We start from the raw sequence: 20278 nt of genomic DNA, 5'->3' as shown, positions 1-20278 counted from the left end.
ATAGGCGTAGATGACCCCAAATTTTGTTGAGTTGATTTTTGTATAAAATTAATATTATGGGCCAATTTTCATCATCACCTAGATACAAAGATCAATTTTGCCCATCAAGAATTGCCCAGCTGCTCCAAATTTTTTATACCAATTTAGAATACCGAAATGCTACTACTTAACCACTTTTGCCGCGAAATTTCGAAAATTGCAATTTTTTCTATATAACGACTTTTCATAACAGGACGTTATATGTTTGTCGAAAAAGTGGACCGATCTGAATCATTTTCAATAACGTTCGTCCTTAAGTCAAAACAGGTGACAGTAGCAAAATTCATCAAAATATCTCAAAAAATTGCGACCTGCAGCTTGAATACAAATTTACATGGACAGATGGGCAGACAATCATTCAGATTACCATTCTGAATCGATCGGTATAACAAAAGGTGGGTGTATCTTAAGTCTTTCTGCTTGTTAGGTACGTCCGCCCTAACTTTGTATACCCTGTACCACAAGTGGTGTACGGTAAAAAAAATACTTCGAGACTAATATAAAAAGGAAGATGAGATTTTGAAATAATATTTAATGAAATATTAAAAGTGACAACTATATTAAAGGTATGTCGACCAAATCAATCGAATTGGCAACAACAACTATGAAAGTTGTACTCACGTCTCAGGGCGAATGTTTGAAAGCTATCATCATCTCAATCTAATACCGAAATTTTATGCGAATTTCGTTAATTATGGCTGTTTCAGTTGTCTTAGACTAAGTGTCAATAAAACAATCTATACAGAGTTTTTTAGAACAATTCAAGCAAAATGTGGTAGATTATTACTTATGGTGGGTTGTTTATTTATTTAGTTTTTCTTTTTAAATTTTTGCATGGAACTTAAAGATATGTGTTACATGTTACTGATTTGAAATTTACAGCATTTCTTTTTTGTGGACATGAAAGCTCTTGCTGTATGCCTAATTTTTCGATTTATCGTCGCCTAACAATGTCAATTTTACAGCGATCACTGTAAAAATGCATAGGTTGGCTTAGCCAAGTAAAATTAAATTTTGTCTTAATTGCTTTGGAGAATTTGTTTTGTTCCTTTTTGGTTGTTATAAAAGGAAGAGTTCAATTAGGACATTTTTATCCTTGAGCAGCAGGTATAAAAATTAGAAAACAATTTCTCAATTTGAGCAGTTGGCGTTTGGTCGGTGAAGCTAACTGAAAATTCCACATATGTTTGTGTCACTTTCTCCTTCCTTGCCCCTTTTTTTCGCAACCTCACCGAAAAAGTTATGGGCTTTCTGTTTTTTTTTATCGGCGGATGTTCCTTATTATTGTAACAACTCACTACACTTAAGCTACGACGACCAAGCTTGTATCGCCGAAGCTTGTAATTAATTGAGAACATTTCATATATTTCTTCTTTTAAATGAATTGTGATCTGTGCACGAAGTAACATGTACATGTACGAAGTAACATACTTGGACAAAAGACGTTGCTTGGCATTGCTTTAACCCATTTGCATCATCTGAAGACGAAAATATATCAAAAGCGAGAAACGAATTTGTGTTCACGAAAAATCCTTGGTTTTATTTAACTTTTAAATTGGTACATATCTGTATTGAAAATAATGTAGAGAACTAGTTTTAATAATTTTGCAAAGTATAATGGTATTTAGAGTGTTCAACAGATATAAAATTACAATTAAAACACTAAAGCGTTTGCAGTTACACTGCTTCTCTAACTCCATGCATATGTGCGGCTACTATGATGCACAAACATTTTGTGTGCATATACAAGCTTCGATAAGATTGGTCAGGGAAATTCTATGCATATTTGTGGTTTGATAACAACAACCAAGAACGTTCCGCACATTTGCGCGTTTATCCCACTTGTCATAACTTCCACAAACGTCTTGCGAAATTTTATACAAATTTATGCACCCCGTAATGATAGACAGAGCAACACGGGGTAATCCCCAATCGTCACTGCGAGAATTTTTGCCTATTTTGCAATGTTTATGCAATCTGAAAACCGAAATATATATTATTCCAAGAACTTGCATCCAGAGATCAGTTGCTCGTGATAATAAAATAAATGCAGTAAGCGGAGTGCTGAAAGAAACTTAGAAAATTATAATCTTTTATTAACAGTTTATGACTTTTCGTAAATTCTGGCTTAAATTTTGTCAATAATATTTCTCAGAGAAGGGTATTCGCTGCAAATATACTTCAATTCGGTCTATTAATATGTGCAAATGTTGAATCTACAGGGAAATAATAGTTCTCCTTTACTTCATTCACGTGGCCAAAGCTCTTTATTCGAAAGACCTGCTTCATTTCCGTTTCTTTCGATTCTTTCTTTTTGTTTGGCGATAAAGAATTACGTGTTCGCTACAAAACTTCGTAGATCTTATCTTTATCGCGAAACTTTTGTTTACAAAAAAAATTTTTTTAAATGTGAATAAAAATTTCGTTTGTGTAAATAATTACAAACGATAAGTTCAATATATATTTTTAATAAACATCGCTTCCGGCTTTAAAAACATGTTTCAAAAAAATTTGGAATTTTCTTTTGAATTAACACACATATTTCTAAATATATAAGCGCATAGACATAAGCGAAAAGTGTTGCTAAGTCAAATGCTGCATCTAATCCCTCTTAGTGGGTGTTCATTAGAATATAAATCATAGCTCCTATAAAAGGTAAAGAGACATTGAAGAGAATAGAAAAATTGTATTATGAAGCTGCAGATGCAAACAGATACGAATACGAACTTTCAATATTAGTTTCTCTCACTCTCATAAAATTAATATGTGGTTATATGTATTTACATAAGCATTTCTGCTCATATAAGCTGGCATTGGGCCAATAAACATTTTTTGCCTGGCCCCACACTCCCTCTTTTCGAAGCTTGTTAAACGTGACATGTAGTAAATTTGTGTGTGCTTTATATCCTGTGTTTTTCGGTTTGTAGAGAAATCTTTACCTAAAGTTTCGCTCGTAAGTATATTATAGTTGCTAGTCAAAGAGAAAGAATAGAAAATAAAACCCACACAATAGGCTTCAAAATGCCTTTCTGTGTAATGCACAGCATCTATCTAGCATATTTTTTTTTTCTTTTTTTTTATATAAAGTATACCTACATTGTCTGCTGAACAAGTTTACATATTCTGTTATTATTCTAAGTGTCCGTTGTCAATGGCACCACCGCCCGTTCGCCTCCAAGTGTCAAGTGATATAAAGTTAGAGTTTCTCCCGCAACATACGTAGCAAAGAATTTTAAATTAAGTGTATTTTCTCACTACCTGCTGCTTGCCGGTTTTAATAAAATTACGTAAATTTATTTAAAATTTAAAAAAAAAAACAACGAAAAACAATGATAAGTTTACAGATAAACTTTTAAGCTATGTATATGAATATATAATATCAATGTCACCTGCAATGACCTTAGCAACCGTTAAATAGATTTATTAAACGTAAAATTATTAAACGTTGCTTCCAAAGTTTTATATAATAAAATTTCTCTATTGATATGTACGTAATGTCGGTAAAAAAAACGTGTTTAATATAAATTATGGCGAGAAAAAAAAAACTTTGAAATAATTTGGCACTCGTTTCATTCGCTTGAATATTCAATAATAATTTTAATAGGAAATCCAAAAAGCACTGGGATGACTAAGCTCGCGCACAACACGTATGTGAGCCAAAACCTATAGAGCAAATATAAATTACAATATATAACGACCGTGACAATAATAAAATGGCTGCTGGGTTAAAAATGTTTTGTAAAATAGAAAACATTAAAAAATAATCAAACGGAACCGAAAGAAGAAGGATTTTAAAAATTGATTTACGTACCTCGACAAAGATTGACTTATTTGAAGAACACAATTCGTTAAATCAAAAAAATTAATCCAAGATATATAAGTTGCAATGATTAGACTGGAAGATAGCATTGAAAGCTATAGTTTTATTCGGTCAATTCTTGAATCGTTTCCATCTAAACGTACGCCTTATTGACAATCATTAACACAGAATTCCTGTGTGGCCCCAAATAACGCAGCTAGAATGCTAATTCCACAAGTTCACAAACAATGTTGATTGTTCACAACGACTTAGACTTCATGAATTGCAGTTTTCCGTAGCACTTGCCTGAACGGTGGAGTTTCGCTACGTGGAGCGTTGATACATGATCGATACACGGCCATTGTGCAAAGAAAAATTACGCTTACAAATATTAACAAGAGGAAGAATAATGGACAATTTTGACGACTGTAAATTAACAAAAGTTTTCGAGAGGTTGCAATACGGGAATGATTGGTTCAATAAAAAATTCGAGTTCCAAACGTTATCGCGGCGTATATCTTTTCATGATACTGCAAGGCGTATTAATCATTATTAGCTAAAAACCTTTTTAACGAGTCTTCTCACGGCTCCGACTTAAACCAAACGATGCGCACAGATGGAATAAACACTGCGTAAATACATGATTAGACTAAAATTAAATAATAAGATATTAAAAAGCTAACCCACGAATGCTGCCTGACTTTTCAAAACATGTTTTAGACAGGACTAATTAACGTAATTTTAAAGGAGTATAGTTATTTCTAATTTTTATATAAAAATATTAAACAAAATGAAAGTGTTTGATCTCTGCGCATGCACTCGTCATTGAACCTGTACTTTTCTTTTCCAGAGGTGCACTAAGGAATAATTGCATTCTTAAAGGGGACCATTTCGTAATAATACGAAATCTAAAGAATTATAAAAAACTGGTAAAACAAATGTAATCGTAGTTAAATATTTATGATGATGTGTTAAATACAGCAACAAATATTTTTTATAAAAAGAGACAATGTCGAGCCTTAGCTACGTTGCAGTTTGCGCTGGTAGTCTGAGCAGACTTGGATTTAAATGTTAAGAAAAGTTTTTCTTATTTACTTCCAAAGGGTTAATCATATTTCATGCAATCAATTGTTTACATGTCTGTGTCCTGTTAGCCTAGTAAAAGCTAGTTGAAAGATTTAGTTGTTTGCCCTTGAGGCCGTGAACAAGGTTGGATGTATTGCCCGAACTAGCTGGTAGCCGTATCAGGGTTAATCAGCTTCACGTTCCCAATCGATTTAGCCACGAGAAGGGCAAGAAAGCATTAGAAAGGAAAAGCTTGATATATATTCCTTATTGAATAAGAAACGAAAAACGTCCATTTAGCGTTTTAGTTAATATCAGATTAATTATAAGTATTTTCAGTCTAACTTCAAACTTGTTGTGTTAAGTTCATGTGAACTTTTTACCGCAATTATTGCGACATTGATGACAAGTATAAGTAATCAAGTAATATGTCCCATGAGACACCTACGGCTTGTTTCAAATTGTTACAAACGTACAGATAAAGGTATGAATTTTCGCTTTTCTAAAAATATAACATACAATAAACAGAACGCGAACAAAGCAAAACAACGAAAACATTTAATAATTATATAATGAAATTATTAAAAAATGTTTTTCCTATCTGCACAAAATGTATACAATTAGACTGAAAGTAATTTATGATGTACGTTGGCCATTAAATATTAGTAGATGATACGGCTGACAACAATTTTTTTCAAGTGAGCATACATAAGGTAAAAACTACTAGAGTTATAAGAAATTGAGAATGATCGTACGTGTACGTGTTTCTAGGTACAGTGGAATGGATGCGAGGGTGGCGGCAGGGCATTAAAACATACATTGCGTCAGTGAGTTTGGCAGTAGTTTTGCTCTCGTTCAGGACCGCGTCAATGAAAGTATTTCTGGATGACAGATGTTTCTTCGCTGTCATTGTCAATAATGACAGTGTCCATTGCATATTAGGCAGTTTCTTTCATTACGGCGTATGTGTCTGCGTAGATAGATTGCAATGAAGGTTTTTCCTTGTTAGCCTTTATTGTACATTTAGCAAAGAGTTTGATCTTTATATAGGATATATGGAAATATATATATTATGTTGCGTGTAAGCGGCACGCCAGTTATCCTAGATCTCGATGCTAATGTTTGTCTATACCTCTGGTTTAGTAAAATGCCATTTATGTTGGCATAAGGGGTGAGCTGCTAGCAGAATGGTGCATTTCCGCTGGAGTACGTGTTGCTAATGTACCAAGTTTAGAATTTACATATAATGATCCAGCTAAAGTTAGTGGCATAGATTTGACGCGCGTAAATTGGGCATCTTTGGGGTTGTTTGAAGTTAATTAAAACATAATTTGTGGGTGTGGCTTGTGACCACCAATTAATTAAAATTGGGGTGTCTCCTGTCCAAATTAATGAAGTCCTGACATCTGACATTAAAAGATGGAGTACGACTGGAATACCTCCGGGATTCTTGTCAAGGAAAGGACATCTCGACTATCATGTGATGTTTCCCGACGGAAGCCGGTTAATGAGGAGATTCTTTACATTAATGAATGCTTGTGATAAACCAATGACTTGCTCCTTCCGCGTAGCCATAGGGTTAATCGTAGAGGAGTTAAGTGGCGGTCTTCAAGTCTGAAACAAATGCGTAGGTCCGTCCGCCAGCTCAGAAGCATGTTCCGAAGAGCCAGGCGGCTACCTAGTGTGAATGAAACTCATCTTAGTACTGCCTACCAGCAATACAAAGCGATTGATTGTCCGAGTTAAAGGACAAAAGTGGAGATCATTTATTCTAAGCGATAATCTTTGGGGTCAAGTCTATCGGATACGGTGAGACAAATGGCTTTCCGATATTAATTGTTCATGAGGATAACATAGCCTTGACTAACTGGACTGACTGTATGCGTGCTTTAATGTCTGAACTTTTTCCTAGGGTAGAGGGATCGCTTTTACCACTAGAACTGGTGTCTGTTCCTCCGATGTTAGAAATGCATGAAGTCGGGTATGGGATCTCTCAAATAAGATCGAAATATCTCTTGGTGGAGACGGTATAACTGGGGAAATGGTTAAGAACCTTTGGAAAGTTATTCCTGAGTATTTACATGCGCTTTGTAGTAAGTGTCTGTCTGAAAACTGCTTTCGGTCTGAGTGTAGTACTGTTGTGGCTTGGCACCTCAAATGGATCAATGAACAGACACGTTCTACGTCTGTTCGCCGACTTTACATGGACCTTGGACTAGTTAAAATGGGACTGAGCTTTGCGCAAGAATTAACCCTTTAGGCAAATTACTTCTCGAAAAGGAAGGCTTGTTTTTCAAGCCAGATAGAAAGTGTCTGGATAGACGTTGCGCGTATCATGCATGCGTATCATGATGGACTCCTTGCTTAGGCACTTTGAAAGGCGGTGTAAATATTGTGCTTACGCAGATGATCTGCCCATTTTGGCCAGTACTAATTCAAGAGCTGCCCTCGGGCGTCAATCAGTAGCTTTACTTAATACTGCAATAAGTAGCGAAGATGAGGTGGGTGTCACCTTGTCAGTGGAGAAAACTGTGATGACGTTGCTGAAAGGCAACCTATCATCCAGGAGGCATCCCATTATAAGAATTGGCAACGAAAGCGTTAGATATGCCTCGGAAGACGGTTACCTGGGTATTAGAGTGGGAGAGCACTTAAACTTTCTCCCGTATTTTGACAGTATTCGACTGAAAGTTACTACACTTGTTGGGCAACTACGTCGAGTTCTTAGGTCTGGCTGGGGCCTGGGCAAACGTGCTGTTCGTGCCATATATCGGGATCCCCTTATTGCGTGTGCAACGTATGGTGCTTCGGTTTGATATCGAGCGGCTGGGGACAGGGTAAAATTTTAAGATGGCAGAGAGTTAAATTACTAGCTTGTTTATCTGTCTGCCGTACAATTGTCAGTAACGCACAATAGATCTTTAATGGGAGGAGCCTCCGTGGATCTTCAGGTTTTGTATGCGAGTGCGGCCTAAATTAAAAAAGGGATCTGCCATTGCTACCCGCGAAAGGGCTTTATTTTGCGAGGATGGAGAGAGAGAACTTGACGTACAAAGAATGCGTTAGGCTTTTGAGGGTCTGCGCCTTATGGCAAACTCATTGGGATAACGTTGCCAAAGGCAGAACCACATAGCAGTTTGTTAGCCATGTCACGTTTATAGGAGACCACCCTGATTTTAGATTTAAATTTTTTGTGGGCTTTCTACTTACGAGATATTGTTCACTAAATCGTTCCTCGTATCTTATCTGTTATTGGGGCATGTTCTTGTGGCTGCCCGTCCGAGGATTGAAAGTATTACTTTGTAAATGTTCACTCTATTCCGACATTAGAGACTTAGCCGCTATAGAAACTAGGGTGCACGATAACAATTACATTCTTAACGAGGCTTTCTCTGGCATGTACAAAGCTTGAACATACCGATGCCTTTCAAAGACGTCGTATTGGCGAGTGTAGGCGCCAGCGTACCAATTCAGCCTCTGAGTGGATTCCCTTCAACTTTCGGTATTTCACGACTTGTTTCATATTGGAACTTAGGCCACCAGTCCGAGAGGTATGGATCTAACTGGTATGTAGCCATATGCTACCATAATTCGGATCTTAGACTTTTAAAAATCTAAGGTACCACGTGGGTTAGAGTGCCCAAAAGACCCCCTGTGTGCAAATGCCGACTGCAGTTTTTGCTGCAGCGGAATCTGCGTAATATGAGTCTTCTACCTGGCTGCTGGAAACAGCCCTTAGGGGAGTTTCGTGGTAGTTGTGTTTGCCCCCAAAATCGCCGGACCCTAAATATTTGATGTGTTATATAGGCCTCGCCCGTCTCAGAGGAAAGTACATGCCATACATATGCCCTTGATCTGGAAATGCATAAGAGCCTGCCTGCTCTTTGTGGGGTCAGACACACTCCGTGTGTTATCGGGCACCATGGAGTTATGCCTCCGCGGCAGGAGCTTACGTTAATCCCCTGTAACACATCTGGTGTTTCCAGGTGCTCTTGTAAAAATTGCCATTACTCATTGCTTTTTCAGACGATCCCCAGCACATTAATGAGTACGACGTGTGAGAGAAGAATTAATTTTTGAATAGTAACCACAGTTTGTAAATATTTATAGAATTCTAAAATAGAAATGCTGCTCTAAAGCTAAACAGCTTTTTTATGTAGGTAGAAAAATCGAATTTTTGTGCGAAGTAATATTTTAAAGACAACACTACTTTAATCGGGGTTTTCTCAAAGCTATATTTTTCCAGATTGCCGTTCTTACCGCCATGCGTCATTTCTTGAACGGCTTCAAATTTCGACTGTGGTATCATCATAAAATTCTTCCATGAAAGGTTGTTGCGATCTGTAAATTCACAAGAACAGACTTTACAGTCGATAGTTTATTTTGTATGTATTCATTTGCAGCTGTAAAGACATAGGCCAATTATGTATATAGATTTTTTTTTTTTTTTTGATGATAGTTACTTAGAGAATACCCAATGTCACGCCCATGAATGGGACCGTGGGCAAAGAGAAAGCAGCTATAAAAAGAGCGAGGATGTAGATGCAGCCTGGGGGTTATCATGGTTATTGAAAATATGGAAGGTTAAAGAACGTAGATGTAGTTAGACTAAAAAGCTAGTCAAGCACCTTGCTCTGCAACTGATAATAGTAGCGTTAACCGTCAGAATCGACAAAAAATTTACGCGTTTACACGTAGTTTTTTTTTTTGAAAACGCCGTACATATTCCACTACAAAATTTTACGGTCAATCTATAGTTGAAAATACAAGACAATCGATTGAAGACTGAGAAACGATAATATGCTATCTAAAAGAGAGCTGTTTTGCTAGTATGTTAATACTCTTAAATCTGCTTGATTTGGCAGGCTCTTGGCAAGTATTTACCCTTGATAACGCATACAATAGCTAACGCGATAGCAGTCATAAGTTCTTTTGGTCTACAAGCACATTTAGTAATTTACCTCATTTCTCTCCCTTAGCGATAGGGAATTCTTCATAGCTGCGCGTTTTGTCAAATCGTTTATATTTTCATTAGTTTATCGGGATCTCCTTACTGTATTTGAGCAGGTTCAGGACATGGCGCCTATTTTTAAAGTCCAATTTGCAAAGGTACGGTATTGTAATATGAATTACGCTAATTTTTCTGATCATTCGAAGAAATCTAAGACTGTTATGAATTCACTACCAACCGCTGAAAAAGATTCTGCTTGCTACCCCATATTTAAAAGATGAAAGTGCTTAAATTTTACGTCTATAATCGAACTATTTCGCTACACTGACGTTCTCATTGCACTTGCAACTCATTGAAGTATAGGTGAAAAAGAGCTTGTAAAACATATGTGATTTGTATAAAATGCATCCGCAGCAGTTGTTTAGAAAAGAAAGTTTTAAAAATAACTTATTATCGAAAGCCTTATAAAGCGTAATATAAAGTAAGCCACTGTGCCCGCAATTATAGCAAACGTTCTTACTTGTAAAGTGGATACGATGCTCACGTGCTCAAATTGATTGACTTTATGGATAAAACCTTATTGTATACTACTCCATAACCAAGCAGATAAAATCGCTTTCCGTGAGAATTCACCTCCTGTTCATAATACCTCCGGAAAGTGATGAGCTCCTTGAGCCAATTTAATTCGCTAAGATTCATATAATGACTTTCGAAAGCTATTTTCTTATTTTTTCGATTTTTATGCTTCGTAGTAAATGATGAAAATAAGAGTTTTACGGGTGCTTTAAACATTCCATTGGGTTTCCAGCGTTGCGACAAACAAAAATTAAAAAAAAAACAAGTAAGAAGTTTGTAATTGACGGAAGCCGAATCTCGCATACCCATCAATGCACTTTTCGCATTCTACTCTCCATGTTCCTTTATTCGATAACCATATCGGTGGTATTATTAAGAAAAACTTAATCCGCAGAGTTACCGGGTTCAATTTAGAATTAGCCCATTTTTGGGCGGATAATATTATCTTCATTTGAGGAATGTAAAGATTCACAACATAACATACAAAATACACATACAACATTTTTAAACATTCTGTCTTGTTTGCCATATGATCAATAAGCAGAAAATCTCAATAAAGTCAAAAAAAGAGAAGTTAATCGCCTGTAACTTTATGTGGGTATGGCCAACAGAATATATATACTTTCTCTCCAGCTTCCTTTTGGGTTTTACATACATTACGAAACAAAACGGGATGATTATACCCCATCTTTCAGTGATGCGAATAAAAACAAAAACGCACTTTTGATATTATAAATTGCGGATATAATGTGCACTAAATTTTTAAATCACGTTTCCGATGCGCATTCTTAGAGGGGACAGATTCGCGACAAAATGTTCGTTATACTAATATAGCATAATTGCTTTTATACACATATTATTGTTTTTCTTAATAATAAAGATAAATAAATTATTTAGAATTTTTTTATATATACAATTTCCTTTAAAATGTTAATATAGAATTTCTGCAAAGAGACGAAAAAAGAAACACGACAGAACGTTACACGAAACCCGTGAACTATGGTTGCGGGCTGATAGCAGTATTCTTTGAGTATTACTTTGCGGATCTGACGGATTTTTATTAAATAACCACAAAAATATTGTTTTCTAATATTAATATTTCTTGAAATTGTTGTCAAATGCGATACGAACTCACACTAACATCGCATATATTCTTTTTGGCACGTATTAAGCTTGATAGCTGAGGGTCACAGCAAGTGTAAGCTAGCAAAAGATTTGATTTAATTCGTCGAGTAAAGGAAGAAGAAAGACACGCAGTTTTTCCATTTTAAGGAGAAGATACTGCATTTCATCGTCTGAAATCCACAGAGGTAGTTGTAATGCGAAGCATTTTTTGAATTATGGGTGTGTTATTTTAGTAGATAGGAATCAAATTTTTACATTAATCTTAGTTGGATAGAGCAAACATTTCTATTCTAACCTTTTGATCAACATTTCGTTTAGACTCTAAGTTAGGATTTTGTGAAATCTTTGTACCATCTTTCACACCAATATCTACAATGAATTTGAAGGTAAAAATTTTTTCTTATGACGCGAACGATTTTCAAACGTATTCTGAGGCCCTTAACTCTGCCAATCTTCATGCCTTAAATTTTTAGGAGCGTGAACTTTTTAAAAATAACAAATAGACAGACGATCAGACAGAGAGATCGACTTAGAATCTTAAGCCGGTTACATAAGTGAAAATTTTGGGAACAGAAACCGCACTATAACACTCGCCAATCGAGAAGAAATATATTGTATATTTTAGAGGTGAACGTATCTTTCGATTGACTTAATATGTTTTTTAATATAAAATAAATTTACAAATGATTCTGAAAACAGCATTTTAGCGGACGAACAATCCGCCACTGACCCGAAAATTTTTGTAAGATATCTTTAAAGCCTATTAATAAAGGTAACGCATATTAAGATAGGAAAGAAAAATCTAATTAGCATTAACTTTCAAAGACATAACAATTGAAGACTTAATTTGAGCCTCTAAAGACATTTTCCACACTGAAATAAGAACACTATAGTCACGGTCCACCACTAACTCTACAACTATTTGTGTAACGATTTTTCAAAATAAGGCATTAAGGCAAAACGCGTTAGTGTACCAAATTTCGTTCAAGTACAAAAAGTGAAAGTATCAAAAGGAATTCAGCAAACATAAAAGGAATTGTATACGCAAAGTCAGCTATTTAACCGCTTGGAACGGTTCTTGGACCAGAAATGTGAGTGAATATGACGGGTCCTTAGGTAGCAAGTACTACAGCGTCCAAGACATAATTCACCATCAGTTTGAATTCAAGTGAACTTAGGCTGTACACTAATATTAAAGGCTTAACCCAATTAAGGTTGCAGATAAAAGAACAAGATTCTTAAAATTATGCAGCTGATGATTAAGCATAAGATATATAAGATCTAATGATGCTAATCAGCACACCGTCAGCGCATTCATAACCGAATTAATCAATTGAGATTGTACCATGCTGAAAGTTATTTCAGTGCGAGCACGTCAGCACATGGCGAAGATAAATTAATCGATATACTTTTAATACGATTTTGGTAATAAGAAGATGTTCAGAGCAATACAATTAGAGGAACACGCAAGATACGCTAAAGAGATTAGGTTATGAACTTCACTTAAACTTTTAGAAATGATCCTAAACAGATTAAAAAACTTATAGTTGAATTTGCGTTGGCTAGGTTTTATAAAAAGATAATGCCTTGACGGACGTATGGGAACTTTGAAGTCAATCTTATTTAGGAAAACCGCAAGTGAGTAATAGCATTTAACAACTTAACCAAGGAGGTAACGCCTAAGAAAAACCTACGTTTCTTAAATAAGGGTAAGGATAGGAGTAAATCCCAATCTAAAATAAGTACCGCAAAGAACAGCAATAGTTTTTATACGTATTCAATTGAATCAACTTGATAATGTTAAGAAGTCGACCATACGACCGAGGAATTTTCCAGTATAGGCCGTTCCGTAACGTAAGAGTCATCGAATTTGCTCGCCTAGCGTTTAATAAAGCGTAATATTAATTTGCCTTTATTTACAGCATGTTCAATATGTAAATTGAAACGAAGTTTATAGTCAAACAGAACATCAAAATCTAAGAAAGTGTCTATACTTTACAGCTTGTGAAAACCAAAAAAGTATTCCATTAAGAACGAATTTCGCCTTGGAGATCACAACTTCTTACATTTATTTCGGTTTAAAATCAGGGAATTGAATGTTACTATGCTATTTACATTATCTTGCATAGGGGACGTGAGTAAGGCTCCGAATTAAAGGCTGGGAATAATTTAACGTTATCAGCATTATCGGGTGTAAATGAAAACATGGAAAAACTACCGGTTTTCCTTGAGGCTGTTTCAGTTTCTTATGTAACGTGGGCGTGTATGTGGGCAGATCGAAAAAGCTTTATTACCTTTGGATTCTTAGTGGATCAAAGAATGTTTGTGCTGAATTTCAGCTTCCCTTCTTTATTTTTGTGATTGTGGCAAGTCGGCAAAAAAAGGGGGTATATGTAATGGGCATCACGACAACTGGGCCATGTAGAAAAAAACTGATTATAGGTATTTAAAGATCTTTTCATATTAATAAATAAAGCTCAGCAAAAAAATTTTGGAACATTACATGCTTCACAAGGTTTTTTTGAAGATCGAAAATAAAAAGGGATCAAAATGACGTGCTCAATGATTTTAGAATTAATATACCCTTGCACCACAAGTGATGCGTGGTATATACAAACAGAATAACATAAGAACGTTGTGTTGGCTTCGATTACATATTAATTTCTGAACCTACATTCACAACAATTGGAAGGAGAACGTACGACTGTTTTTTCTCTAATCAAATCGTCGTGGTCTTAGTACCGACTTTGTCAAATAAATAGACGACTCATATTACAAGTAAATATGTATACATTTTTTATGATTACAGATACGCATTCCTACACGTTACGATCTATATATTTTAGAATAGCATCGAAGAAATGCAAAATTAAAGAAATCATTGACCTCGGAAAATCTATACTAAACGTTTGTTTAATAAATTCAAAAGAAGCACATGTTGAAAATGATGCCATGGATACATATGTACACAGAAGATTCATTTTATTTGTTCTTTATAAAAATTTTCGTTTCAAATAGATACACAACTTTCTCATTTACCATTTCCTTTTGTAAAAAATGTTATTTATTGAATATTTATTGAATATTAATCATACAAAAACAAAAAAAAAAGAAAGAGAGGAAAATAAATACGCGTATTAACATCGCGTACTTTATAATGAGACTTTCATTCGACAGCGTGAAATTCAATTTAAAAGCAGCACGAATGAATTGCTTTAATAAGAAAACCGTGAAATATGTGTAATAAAAATCTATTTTATTTGAAAACGGACAGATAAATACGAATAAACTTCCATTTTCATGGAATGTTCGTTATTTTCGATAATTAATCACTTATTATAATAAATTTTATAAAATTAGATTTGTATTTAAAATTACTGCAGATTAGTTAAAACTAATGTAAACATTTTATTCAAATCTTAATAAAGACAAGTTAATTGCAAAAAGTTGGAAAGTCGCACAATATTTACCAACTTTAAAGGCGAGGGGGAAATTAATGGTGCAATTTTTCTTGTGGTGTTCTTCTTAATCATACTCTTAAGTGTTTTTGCTACTTTTGTAATGGAAAAATGAATCCATGAAAGAATTCATCTTTCCTTGTGCTTGCAATTATTATTTCTCTGCCGATTCGTAAGAAATGCCGTTAAAAACTCATCAAAACTCGCGTGTGTCATTAACTTTCCGGTTGGTAAATGGTGTAAAACGTCCGCAGAAGCCTAAAAAGTGCCAGTTGATTAGCTTCTATTGCAGCAAAATTGAGAGACGGAGAGATTTACCTCCAACAACAGATTCCCAAAATGTACTTTATAATACTTTATTATGCAAAAAGCCCCGGACCAATGAAACTGAGTTGTATCTAGTGTTATATAAAAATTTGTATTCTTCTTTATTGGCGTATTTGTTAAGTGCAATCAAAATCTTATATTTAAACTCATCCACTGTTGCTTTCTGCCACTTGATTAGTCAAACTTAGTCCGTATCATGTACTTTGTTTCATGGATTTTCAAAAACGAATATTTGAAAACTGTTTTGTACGTCATACATTCTCCTTCAACTGTCACGCAAATAAAAAAGTTTGGTTTTTTTATTATTATTTTTGTTGGCGTGCGAAACTTTTACATATTCTCTAAACGAGACCTGGTTATACCCCACATAACTGTGGGAGAAAGTGACAATATGTGATAATAAATAGTAACAAACATTTCAATACGTTACGATGTAAGAGAACCATTGGTTGGTTTAATAAGTGTGTAAGTAAGCATTAGTATACCTTCATAACGTGTTACCACATGTTGGCGCTACTGCTACTATTCAAATTGAATTGAAAACTATGACAACAACAGTTAATACTCACAGATACATAACACAGAGATTACCTTTCCTTCTTCATTTCGTATATATATGTGTGTGGTGTTATGTACAGAAATGTTTGTTTACAATACTCTACATGGTAAGAAGGTTAGGTGTTGCTCTAGCTATTGGGGTTTAGTGAATGGTATTGATGTTTATTTATCTTTTAGGTGTTTTATTGCTGTGCTCTAGTTATATTTAAATTGTATTAATGGCACGTTTTGTTAATTAATATCTACGGATATATTAAAAATTTACTTGTGCTAAGAAAGACATCTAATATCAAAAAGCTAAAGAAAACTAGAATCAAAAAAAAAGGATTAAAATAAAAATAAGAACTGAAGAAGAAAGAGGAACGGATTCAAAAAATTTTGGGTTCATTTAATTTTCCCATTGAACGTTTTTGGTCAAAAAATACCCAAAAAAACTTTATATACAAAAGTGGAAAACGTATGACTCCTACGAAGAATATAACTTTAAAGGCATTTTGGAAATGAATGAGAAATTACGATCGAAAAATTTCTTTGCCTTCTACAAAAACAAAAAAAGCTAATAGCAGATGCTTATTGCTAGCTGCACATTCTCCCTATGTATCTCCTTCTCCCATAAAAATGAAGAGAAATAAACCGACACGCAACCAAGGAATGCCATGTTTCGTTCCTTTCAAATTTTTAATCGCTTTGTCGGGCGCTCTCACTTTCTCTCTTGCTTCGTCTCTCTACGTCTCTTAGATTTTATACATATGCTTTATAATAGAGTATAGTCTGGGTTTCCAAAACGAAGTTGATGGCGAACATTTTATGCCTACCGATATGTTTTGGTAGCATATCTTTATCTAAAACGAACTCTTAGTACCACTTAATATTTTTATGACGCTTAAATTAAGAAGCAGTGCTTCCCTTACATTTTCTACTATTAACGGAACTAAAACGGGCTAATGTTCTATTGTTAGAACATAAAGAAATTTAAAAGCACATAAACCAGTGATATAACAATAAAGCGGATTGAAGTGACAGTTAAAGTACTTAAACTGTTGTGTTGCAAAGGACGTGGACGTATTAATTTTTTTTTTTGACAAGAATGTATGACCAACTTAAAAGTTGTATACGGTAGCCCAATAATGTTGCATACAATACCGAAAATTGGGTTTCTCTTATTAAAAACTGCATGTATGGTCTGAGGGTCAAAAAATATATTTCTTAAGAAACAAAAACTTATATTAAATAACACTTCAAGATTTTTTTGACTTGAAATGGAATTATCAGCACCAAATATACTTTAATCCCATAAAAGTTATAGAAATATCTACATAAAGCGAAGATATATCACTAGAAGGTTCGAAAAAAAACATATTTAGGTACTGTTTGCTTTCATACATATGAATAATAATTTATCAATTATAATGTATTTCTTTCTTTCTTTAAGAAGTCGAGATAGAGAAGTAGCAAAACCAATTGGAATTAGTCGTTGGCCTGAACGGTGCTTATTTTCCGGGATATTTATGTGATTGTACTATTTTTGTAATAGTTTGAATAGTAGCACGACTAATTCTAATTGGTTTCGCTATCCGATTTTTCTCGACTTCTTTCTTACCTCATTTTAAGTCAAAAAAATCCTGAAGTGTTATTTAATATAAGTTTTTGTTTCTTAAGAAATATATTTTTTGACCCTCAACCCACAAATGTAGTTTTTAGTAAGAGAAAAAGCAATTTTCGGTACTGTATGCAATCTTTATTGGACTACTATACAGTATCATGGAATTTTCACTGATGTACCAACTACTGTGTAGTATTCTCACTCCAGCCGAATTTAAGCTGTCTACACCTTGAAAACACTTTATTTCCATCAATAGATGTCAATCTGTATAAAATATATATCTGAAACTTAACAGGAATTTTATTTATTTCTTTGAAGTAATTTTCATATAATCTAAGCTTACAATAACTTCAAATTCATCTCAAAATAGGACAACTTTTGCGTAAACTTAAAAAATTGCCAATAATTAAAATTAGTTACATTTATACTACACATTGTATCATTTTTGATAAATACTCTTGTAAACGCTTGCTATAATCGACCTAAAAACAAGTTTAAGAATATTTATGATGAAAATTTTCCTTAGAGTCGCTACAAGGAGCGTATTTTGTAATGATTATTGTTTAATTGACTTTTATATTTATTGTGATTCATTATAATTTGCTATTGCCCAAAATCTACTCGAATATCTTCACTTAAAATTTCCCACTATGCAGATAAAAGAAATTGATTATAACGAATACTACCAAACTATTTACCTTGCAGTCGCCACGGCATTTTCGTTCACTTTTCGTTAACCATATTTCAGCGCAATTACGATCTAGTGTATAATCCTGTTATGTATGCTTATTAATGATAGTTGGAAAACATTTGCTAGTAAATTCTTCTTAGTTCTTCTATTCTAATGTTATCTAAGGGAAGCTCGGAAACAAGTGCATTATAATGCATATATAACGTACAACGAATAAACTAAATAATTGTTTACATCCTATTTCTAAGGACATCCTATTTAAAATATTTGAAAACATTTAAGAAAAGTTTTTTAGCTTTAAAAATACGTTTAAAAAAAGACTTACCTGCCGTAAGGATTGAGACTACGGACTTCCCGTAATTATTTGTTTAATTTTTTCAGACAAAAAAAACAAAATTAAAAAGAGTTAAGTAAACTCAATTTTAGCTAACATGGCAAGATAAATTTATTAAATTTGTTGGAATTGATTGTTGTTGTTACAATTTCATGAAAAAAGTTTGCTAAATGAGCGAACTTCGAATTTGGTAACTTGAGAGAGTAATTAAATGAGCGAACTTCGAGTTTGGTAACTTGAGAGAGTAATTAAATGAGCAAACTTCGAAACAGATGCAATTAAATATTGTTGGGAATAAGTGTACGACATCGACTAGCAACCCATTAGCTTCATTTCATTTTTGAAAAGAAGGTGTGATATAATTTTCCTTGGCTTGACTGGGTAATAAGAAGAAAATGAAAAAAAAAATTGTACCACAAAATTTGCTTTCACGAAGTGCAACATTACAGATTTTATGATATCTAACAAATAAAAAAAATTAATGGCTTGGTAAATTAATAATTTTCGTATTCATAACAGATTTATTTGTTAATAAAAATACCAAGAAACCATTGCATCATTGGTTGTTATTGTTACTTTGTTTATTCATTGTTTTCTCTCTTAATCTCTCTCCCTTTCTGTGGTTACCTTCGTTGTTGTTGTTCGTAAGTGGTTATTAATAGTTCTTCGTATCAATCCCAAATGTTCCACATTTTGTTTGACTTTTCATTTTTACTCCAATTAGTCTCAAATATATTTTGTTGAAAAAATTCACGCACATATACGAACCCTTAAGCACATGAATTTGCTTTTCTTATTAGAATATATCGAAGAAGATAATTTCTACTTTTTCTCTCCTTTACAAAAAAACAAACAGTTTTTCAACATTAATCGCTCTTGCGATATCGCTATATTCACTTCATTTCCATAGACACTTCACTTTTTGTTGTGCAATTGTTATTCTGGTTTAGCATAAATAATTTTTTCTTATACACACAAATAAAAAACCCGTTGGTTCCCGATTAGTGCTAAAATGTTTGCGTATCCATCATCCTTTTCATTGATTTTTAATAAATGTATAGATATTAAATTATATATTCCCAATTTACTCGTTTTTTTCACCTTACATATCACAAAAACATACATATGCACGTTTACGTACGTTTTTTATTTGCTTACAGATCTTTTTTAACGTAGAGATACAAAGCGATATTAAAAATTTACATAGGCTCTGTAACAATTTATTTATTTATTGTTTATTGAGCTTACGTACATTATTTCACATCCCGAAAACAAAATTTATCCGTCTTTATTGTCCAAAGTTCAAAAATACGAAGCGAGCGAAACAACTGACGCGACTGACTGATGATGGACCGTAGGAGCAATATAAATTTCAAAATCTAAAAACTTTGTATGCATGTCGTATATATGCTTTTGTTTTGTTATTTAAAATTTTGTCTTTTTGAGAGTAAAATATTTCACTTTGTATTCTTATAAGACCCGCTTTTAACTTTTTAAGAGTATGTTCACAAGTACACTAAATAAAGAAAAATGGAAAATCGTTGAAATGTTATAATGAAAAAATCTCCTCTCAGAGCAAATAAAATTTTACAATAACAAAATACCCTGGACTCAATATTATCAAGTATTTAAAAAAATTTCTCTCAGAGCAACAAAATTTTACAATAAGAAAATGCATGGTTTTGAATAGAGTGAGTGCTAACAAATAATTTTTTTACTTTCTCTCTCTCTCTGTCTCTCTCTCTCTCTCCT

General features: G+C 33.8%; 1 protein-coding gene across 5 annotated transcripts in view; it reads right to left on the bottom strand.

Moving 5' to 3' along the window:
* Window positions 1-19949, bottom strand: part of LOC119640269 (beta-1,4-glucuronyltransferase 1) — an 87725-nt gene extending 67776 nt beyond the window's left edge. For 2 of the 5 annotated variants that reach the window (XM_038038175.1, XM_038038172.1), the window contains exon 1: window positions 18518-18705. The gene's annotated coding sequence lies outside the window, so the exon portion shown is untranslated. Of the gene's footprint in view, window positions 1-18517; window positions 18706-19153 lie in introns of those variants that run through there. The other 3 variants (XM_038038173.1, XM_038038176.1, XM_038038177.1) reach the window with 3 other exon arrangements.
* Between the last annotated feature and the right edge of the window lie 329 nt (window positions 19950-20278).

The sequence above is a fragment of the Glossina fuscipes genome, unplaced genomic scaffold (assembly GCF_014805625.2).
Source record: "Glossina fuscipes isolate IAEA_lab_2018 unplaced genomic scaffold, Yale_Gfus_2 116, whole genome shotgun sequence".
Taxonomy (NCBI): Eukaryota; Metazoa; Arthropoda; class Insecta; order Diptera; family Glossinidae; genus Glossina; species Glossina fuscipes.
This window is presented reverse-complemented; position numbering and strand designations above follow the sequence as displayed.